Source organism: Triticum aestivum, chromosome 5B (genome assembly GCF_018294505.1).
Source record: "Triticum aestivum cultivar Chinese Spring chromosome 5B, IWGSC CS RefSeq v2.1, whole genome shotgun sequence".
NCBI lineage: Eukaryota > Viridiplantae > Streptophyta > Magnoliopsida > Poales > Poaceae > Triticum > Triticum aestivum.
This window is the reverse complement of record NC_057807.1, coordinates 42,118,144-42,127,573: the sequence shown is the minus strand read 5'-3', so window position 1 is coordinate 42,127,573 and position 9,430 is coordinate 42,118,144. Positions and strand designations below refer to the sequence as shown.

General features: G+C 43.5%; 1 pseudogene; it reads right to left on the bottom strand.

Moving 5' to 3' along the window:
• Positions 1-339: 339 nt before the first annotated feature.
• The window catches only part of LOC123115583 (disease resistance protein RGA2-like), a 104,216-nt pseudogene continuing 95,125 nt past the window's right edge, over positions 340-9,430 (bottom strand).

The following is a 9,430-nucleotide window of genomic DNA, read 5'->3' as shown; positions in this document are numbered from 1 at the left end:
CTAATGAAAAATGGGTTACACAGTTTGGAAAAAAGAAACAAAACAAAAAAAAAGACTTTGACAGTGCACATTGTTCATGCATTCAAGCGAAACAGACTTCATATTTATTAAGGCAAGACATAGAGATGATATCAAGAAGCAACATTATTCAGAGAAACAGGTCAAACTAATATCCATATTCCTTTTACACACTAACCATTATTCAGGGGAAGAAAGAGGAAGCGTCAGACTATCTTTCTCATGAGATTGTTAATTACCTTAGTTGGATCAAAGCCCCTTCCCTGAATTTCTTGTCCATGACGAAATACCAAGCTCCTATCATTGGTTTGCAGTGAGATATCAGTAGGTTCCAGAAGTACAGAGATCCAAGCAGTAAATTAAGCAAGTGAGGACGGGAGAGTGGAAAGTGGAGCTACCTATTGTCGCATAAGGGATGTGGGAGATCTTGTTCCATTCAGGGCTTCCATGTGTTATGATCTCCTTCTCCAGCTCTGGATGACATCCCGTGATGTTCAGCTTTTTCAAGGAGGAGGGCAGATATGGAAGTGACCGGAGTTGCCCAGCACCAAATAGCCATAGTTCCTTGAGAGAGCAGAGGTCTTGCATGCTCGGTGGGAGCGATCTCAAGGAATCTGCTTTGGTTATATCCAGGCCTTGGAGGGATGTGCGGTTCTGTACCAGCCATTGTTCAGGTAAGCTCTCCATCTCTGACCCATTACTAATGTCTAAATATTCAGTGTGGCACAGACTCTTGAGCGGCTCAAGAAGCAGCAAGGATGGCAAATCAATTTTAAGAGAACATATCTGCAGTGAGCTGCCGGGCTCCACCAGATGCTCTTCCTCACCACCAGAACCAAAACCAGATGCAACTCGAGTTAGTGAGGTCCCAACAGCCTCCGTGAGTTTACTGCACCCGACGATACTTAACCAGATGAGGAATGGAAGTGAGCCGAGTCCTCCCAAGGATGAGAGGTTCTCGCATCCATCTATGTAAATGATCCGCAGGGATCTGAGACTCTTGAACACTTCCATGGAGGGGAGAGATACCAGGCTCGAGCAGTTCTCCAGCTCCAGCCGAGATAAGTTGGCGAGCAGCTGTAGTGACCCAAGTAGTGAAAGTTCCAGATCACTGCACTGGGCAATTGTTAATTCCCGGAGTGACAATGGCGGCACGAGCTTATCTCTTGCATCTCTCGTCGTCCTCAACTTTGGACATGTCTTTACTTTCAGCTCCTTAAGTTCTTTCATTTCTTCAAATGGTATGGACGCAGACTCCAGATGTATACAATCATCAACTTTTAGGACACGGAGAGCTCCCATGTATAGTTTTTGCTCCAAAAGGCTCCCTTCCAGCGAAGTTAAACATGGACAGCCGGTGATAATTATCTCTGTCAACTTAGATGATTTGGACTCAATGCTCTCACTTGATATCTTGCCAATCATAGGAAGTTTGGTCAGCCAAACATGTCGTATTTGCAATGATACTAGGCTTGGAGGTAGAATAGGTAATTCCCTCAATTTTCGGCACTCAATTACTACCAAAGTATCAAGGCTCTGAGGTAACAACAACTCCATGGAGTTACTGGACATATCAGATGGTCGGCCAATCTGCCGTAGCTTAGGAAGGTGGTCCAACATTAGAAGCTTCAACAATTCTAACTCACCGAGAGAGGGAAGGTATTCCCAATTTATACAGCTTATCAACCTGAGAGATACCAGGTTTTTGACAGAGCGATTCTCAATCCAAAATGGAACCCTGGGACCCTCATAACCCTGAATTTGCAATACCTTTATATTAGCATGTGGCTCAAGGTGGTCAAGAATCAAGCCATCTGTCATGATTTGCTCAGATTTCGACCACTCTAGACATAACTCGTCAAGATGTTGTTTCTCCTTCAACTTGGCATTCTTAGCTTCTTCATAATTCCTAACATTCTCAAGACCCTGAACACCCAATTCACGGAGATCTCTTAAGCTCCCAATTGCACTTATTTCATTGCATATTCTTCCTCCTACCTGGTAGTCATGTAATTCCTAAAGAGAAGTGAGCCTGCTTATGCCGAAACAACCAAATCCATGCACTCCATATGATACGTATCTCAAGCGTTCAAGGTTTCCTAAGTATCTCACTTCATATGTTTCAGTCTCCAAACCCATACCACATCGAAGTACCATCAAGTGATATAGTTTGGCAACCCCACATATTGTGTCTGGTGATATTTGATGCAAGTAGATATAACGAAGATGTTTCAGGCTAGCAAATTTGTCAGCAAAAGAGAATGTGTTTCTCAATTCTGAATGAAATAGACGCAACGATTTTGAGCTCTCAACAACCATTTCAACTGCACAAACAACGTCATTTCCAACCTCGCACTCATTATAAATGATAATAGTGCGCAGATTCTTAAACTGCGGGAATCTTTTGATCTCATCAGCAGAGAAACTATGAATATTGACAATGCATAGGTGACGGAGTGTATCCTTTTCATCTTTAAGCTTGACAGGATCATCTATTTTTGCACATTCACCAATGGACACATTCTTTGCTAATTCATGCATCAAATCATGCATTACATAACTTTCTTGTTTCAAAGCACAAGATTTGGATTTCAGATCAAAAAATGACTTTCTAGTTAGCTGAGACAAGAACAATTCTGCAGTAACCTCCAAAGTTTGAGTGTCACTTGCAAACTCTGAGATCAATCCTGAACCAATCCACAATTGCACTAGTTCTTTCTTTTCAAATTCATAGTCTTGCGGAAAGATGCAACAATATCGAAAGCAAATTTGTAGCTCTGTTGGCAGGTGGTAGTAGCTTAATCTAAGAACCTTCATAATGTCCTCTTCGGCTCCTTTGAAATGTTCTAGTCTTTGATGCAAGAATCTGCTCCAGTATTCAAGTGATATGTTATCTTGCAAATGCTCCCCGACAACCTTTGTTACCAATGGACACCCTCTTAGTTTCTTTGAAATTCGTTCTCCAATTAATTTTGCATATACATGGTCTCCCGGATTCAACCTGGAAAAAGCATGATGAATGAAGAGCTCAAGATTTTCATCTTCTTCCAATCCTTTTAATGTCAAACACTGATCCATTTTGACTCCCATCACTATTGCTGCCATGTCCGCTACAGATTGCATTCGGGTTGTCAACAAAATTTTGCTCTCAGCGGTGTTCAGTTTTCTCATAGGAGCAAATAACTTCTCCCATTCATCTCTTTTCTTATCTTCCCAAACGTCATCTAAAACTAGCAAAAACTTAATAGACTTGAGTTTCTCTTTGAGATACTGTTGTAGTGGTTCCAAATTATCAGTGTTTGGTTTTGCGCCTGCAACACATTCCAGTATTTTACTTGTCACTGATGTTGCATCAAAGCTAGCAGACACAGTAATCCAAATGATCTTAAGATGCTTCCGTACCTCATCTTGTTCGCATATACTCTGAGCCAAAGTAGTCTTCCCCATGCCACCATGACCGACCACTGAAATAATGGGAATATTGTTCATCATTGTCACCCCAGTCTCAGTTTCTGCTAATTGAACTGGCGTGTTCATCAACCATCCAATGATCTTTTCTTTCTCCTTTTCTCGTCCAACAAATTTGGTTGCACTTAATGCCGAACCCGTCTGGCGATCATTTTTCACCAGCTTCGGCACTTGTTGTTGGCTGCTAGAAGAGCGCCCACTGAGATGGTCTGTGAGAGTGAGGAAACTGACCACACCTGCAGCGGCCTTGTCTTATTCATGCACAAATTTCATCAATCTCTTGACGGTGTCACCATGAGTAAATTTCTTGTGAGTCTTGTTGAAAACAGGTCCAATCTGAACAGATCTAACAAGCTTGTGGTTCATCCTATCAAAGGGAGAACCCCACTCACTAACCTTTCGGTCCTTGGCCTTGGCCTCGAGCTCGTAGTATTCAAGCTCGTCGATGGCGTCCTCTGCAGCCTTGACCACATCACTGAGCTGCCAGAGCCACGCCTCTGGAGCGCTGCTTTGCTCCCTGACAAGTTCCGGCTTGACGACATCAAACACCGCTTGGATGTGTGGCATGGCCAGCAGGAGCCGGTTCTTCAACTCACCCATGTTTTCGGATTTGAAGTATTCGTTGATGTAGCTGAACGGCTCAGATTCTCTAACTTGCTTATAGCAAGTCAGAGGCAGCCCAGCGCACGCCAGATGCCGCTCGTTCTCGATCGGTCGGCTGCTTCTTTCGATCCCTCACTCAGCCTAAAATAAGCAGCCCAGCCCAGATTTCATAGCCCACCTAAAGGCCTACTTCAACACAGTGGAGGGAAAACAAAACTTCAGGCGGGAGCACGAGAGGATTTTGGCGGGGAAACGTGTGCTGCGCTGCTCTGTCGCGCGCTGTCTCAGCTTTGGGCGATCGCTGCGGCAACTCCAAGGAAATCAGCTGGCCGATCGAGGAAAACTTCTGGCGATCGATTCCAGCCATCGTTCCTCCTCCTCCTCCTTCCAGATTATAGGTAGCAACCACAAATCTCCCCTCTTTGTCTTGTATTTTCTTCACAAATTGGAAATTTTCTTACTTGTATTTGTTCATGATTCCTGCAGTAATTATTGAGTTCATGTCTTCAAATTAAGAGATAATGGCTTCTTGTAGCTGTTTTCAGTTTAAGATCATATTTGAAGCATTCAAATCTGAATATAGAAGATCCATGGCTGCATGTAGTAGAGCATTGGATGGAGATAATACATATGCTGTTACAATTGTGAGGGCTAATGGTGTTTTGAGTTCCGAACTAGAGCGCATAGTTGTCGGTGATCCTTTGGAGCAAACGGCTTCTTGTAGCTGTTTTCAGTTTAAAAGGACCGGAGTATTGTGTGCGCATGCTTTAAAAGTTCTTGACTTGATGAATATCAAGTTATTGCCAAACCATTATCTTTTAGGCTGCGTTCGGTTCACAGGGAATTGAAGAGGTTTGGCAGGGATTGAGGGGGGTTTAGATCTCCTACAAGTCAAATCCTCCCCAAATCCCCTCCAATCCCTGTGGGAAGAGGTGTAACCGAACAAAGCCTTAAAGAGATGGACCCGAGAAGCAAAATCTGGAACTATACAAGATACCAAAGGAAGGGATATAATTGAAGATCCAAAATTAGATGCTATGTTGCGGTACAAGTTTGTTTCTCACAAATTTCATGATTTTGCAAGTGAAGCCGCAAGCGATCCGAAATGTATCTTGTTGGTGGACAATGCATTGGACATCCTTGCCAAGCAAGTACGGGAAAAACTGAGGATATCTAAAAGTATTTTGAGTGAATCCTCTAATGTGCAGCCTAATGTTCAACAAGATGAGGGTTTGCTTAGTTCTGCACGCCTCAAGAAAAAAGAGGTTCAACCGAAAAGTTCAAGGAGACATAAACCTTGGATCGAGAAGACACGCAAGTACAAAAAGAAAGACCCAAAGGAATCTAGCGTATGTTGCTGAAAATTCTTGCAATTAAGTGTACTTATTTATTACTACATCATATATAAATTTGTTGGGTTTCTTTGTGCAGCAGCAAGAGAAAGAGAATCAAGTTGGTGGAGAAACTCAAGCAACAACTGAAAATGCCAATAATGCCAGCAATGCATTCAGGAGCTACACAGACTTGCTAATGGTACTTTAAATGTTGTTGTATCTTCTCTAAACTACTATTCTATTCCAACGTTTCATTTTGATCCTCTTTCTTTCCAGGGTTCTAATGGAATTGATGATATGAATTTTGGAGATCTTCTTTAGGTTCCTATTTCATGACAAGAATAAGATAGTCCATCTTCTTCTTTTGGCCTGAATATGTTCAGCTTGAAGAAATTTGTGACAAACACTGCAAAATGGTGTTCTTTTGTGTAGAACCTGCATCTCTAGTACTATATTTTGTTGGAGGTTATTATGGTTATTTGTATCATGACTAATGTTTGTATTCTGGTTGATTTTGGTTGAATTCTGGTTGAAAACGGAGTATTTTTACAGGTTTCTATCCAGTCTGAATATGTTATGTTCTATTCTGCTATTTACATTCAGTTAACTGTCCATAGATGCACTTGTCGCTGCAGCTGGGCTGTTTGCTCCCGAATGGGCCTCCCTTGTCGCTTATGTGGGCTGGCCTGGCTGAACTGTGTTGTGTGAGGGAAGGAAACATGAAATAGAGCAGGGGGGACACGATGGAAAAGAAACGGCATCCAGCTGCCTCAAGGCTGCCTCTGACTTGCTATAAGCAAGTTAGAGAATCTGAGCCGGTAGCCGAAAGCCTTGCCGACCAAGAAAGATATAGCCGGAGTGGCCACATACTTTCCTGCAAAAGCGAGTGGAGCAGAGATAGGTATGTCCATGGATGGATGGTTTTCTCTGTGTGTGTGTGTATGTTCGTGTGAGATGAGAGCCACCAATGAGCAAATGATAAATTCTGCTAACCCTGGAGCTGGAGTAGGGGACATGTAGTGTTTAAACCCAAATTCCGATTGCTATTGTTCCATAAACAAACATGGCACCGTTAGCCAGTCACAGTCAAAGGAAGTTTCCACGATGGTCCAGCGAAGCCGGCAGCCCGCCGGCATTGACCAAATTGCCGGCGAAAGACTCCCTCCAATGAAGTAAGAGCATCTTAAGAGCATCTCGAGCCGCACCCCCAACAGCCCTCCCCCCAGACAATTTTTCCACGCCATCGTCCAAAAATCGAACCAGTCACACCCATAGGAGCCCGTTTTTCGTCGGTTTGGACTGAAACTGGCGCCGGCGGATCCAGACCGAACCCGGCACGCTAGGGGGCGCCCGGGGGCGCCGGGGCGAGCAGTTTTGGCGCGAAGCAGGATGGGCCCGCCGACTCAGCGAGACGCCGCTTCGTCGCCCTCATCGTCTCGGTTCCCGCGGAAATCAATGCGAAGGCTGCCGCGCCGGTCAGCCTCCATTGATGCCTCACGGGCGGCGCAGTGAAGGCGCCGCGACACGCGTCCCACCCTCTACCGCCACGCGTCGCCCGGCATGCAGCCTCTCGCCGCCCCCGCTGCGGCTATAAAAGGCGACCACCCCGCCGGTGGACTGACACACTATTAGGAAAACCCTTACCAGTAGTGTTGTTTTTTTGCTATTAGTAGCATGGGCAGACGCGCTACTGCTACGGCACTACAACTATTTTTTAGCAGTAGCGCTTGTTTGGCCCAGCGCCACTGAAAATTATCTACATCGCGTGTAGCTAGCCAGCGCTACTATTACTTGAGTGCTACTGATAATCTTTACCCCCACGCCACTGCTAACTTTTGTAGTTTTTTTTTGCATTTTGGCTCTGTACACATTTAAACAGATCCACCGTTTATACAATAACATGCATATTCATTGAAAAGCAAGTGAGTCATCGATGAGCCAAAGTTATTAGAAGTCTCGACATGTCTCAAGTATCTCATCATCATCAATCATGGTCGAACACATGTATCGAAATAGCATTACAAGTCATTACAAGTTCCCAATACATGCAACTACATGGTCACATACTCATGTTTCAGCATCTATGTAGACTATGATATGACCGCATAGAAGATAAGAGCGATCACGATGATCAAAAGCGGTATTATGTAGTAGTTTTTGAAGCGGCGCTGGTTCTGAATCCTCTATTGTGCTATGAATTTCAAGTAATTAGATTCGGCTTCCGCTCTGCTATAAAACCCTTTCTGGCTTCCGCCGGAGAAGCCAGAGACTTGGGCCTGACACTCTGGCCACTCATCATACACACCCGAAAGATGCCCTACATACACGACATACCATTTCCTCACCATGGTTGATCTATATACCTGTCAGTATATATATATATATATATATATATATATATATATATATATAGACACACACACACACACGAAACTATTAGATATATATCATGAATCGAAATCAACGAAACAGTTATGAAATACAAGCAACATATATAGTAAACATAGTTAACAAATTTCATCGTATCGAAAGTAATTAACTAGAGCGCGACACCATACATCTAATAGTTTCGTCGTACTGAGAGATTCAAAGTTTCGTCGTATAGAAAGTAAACAAGTAACTAAACAGACACATTGTTTTTAAGCAGTGCACTCTTCCCATCTGTTCATATCCGGATGGGTGGACCCAAGCTTAGTGAAAGGCGTCATGTCCTGACGCTGTAGGGCAATGCGGGTTCGGACGTCAGCTCGCGATATTGGGCCGCTGCTGCCTCTTGAGCACTGCATTCGTTTTCCCTTGAAGAGAAAAGGGTGATGCAGTAAAGTAGCGTAAGTATTTTCCTTAGTTTTTGAGAACCAATGTATCAATCTAGTAGGAAGTTACACACAAGTCGCCTTGTACCTACACAAACAAACAAGAACCTCGCAACCAACACGATAAATGGGCTGTCAATCCCTTCATGGCCACTTGCGAAAGTGAGATCTGAAAGAGATAATAATAAGATAAATATTTTTGGTATTTTTATGATATAGATGGGAAATTAAAGATTGCAAAATAAAATAGATCAGAAACTTATATGATGGAAAATAGACCCGGGGGCCATAGGTTTCACTAGTTGCTTCTCTCAAGATAGCATAAGTATTACGGTGGGTGAACAAATTACTGTCGAGCAATTGATAGAAAAGTGCATAGTTATGAGAATATCTAGGCATGATCATGTATATAGGCATCACGTCCGCAACAAGTAGATCGAAACGATTCTGCATCTACTACTATTACTCCACACATTGACTGCTATCTAGCATGCATTTAGAGTATTAAGTTCATAAGAACGGAGTAACGCATTAGCCAAGTATGACATGATGTAGAGGGATAAACTCAAGCAATATGATATAAACCCCATCTTTTTATCCTCGATGGCAACAATACAATACGTGCATTGCTGCCCCTGCTGTCACTGGGAAAGGACACCGCAAAATTGAACCCAAAGCTAAGCACTTCTCCCATTGCAAGAATGATCAATCTAGTAGGCCAAACCAAACTGATAATTCGAAGAGACTTGCAAAGATAACCAATCATACATATAAGAATTCAGAGGAGATTCAAATATTGTTCATAGATAAACTTGACCATAAACCCACAATTCATCGGATCTCGACGAACACACCGCAAAAAGAGTTACATCGAATAGATCTCCAAGAAGATCGAGGAGAACATTGTATTGAGAATCAAAGAGAGAGAAGACGCCATCTAGCTAATAACTATGGACCCGAAGGTCTGTGGTAAACTACTCACACATCATCAGAGAGGCTATGGTGTTGATGTAGAAGCCCTCCATGATCGATTCCCCCTCCGACGGAGCATCAGAAAAGGCCCCAAGATGGGATCACACGGGTACAGAAGGTTGCGGCGGTGGAAATAGGGTTTCGTGGTGCTCCTAGATGTTTTCAGGGTATATGGATATATATAGGCGAAGGAAGTCGGACAGGGGAGCCATGAGGGGCCCA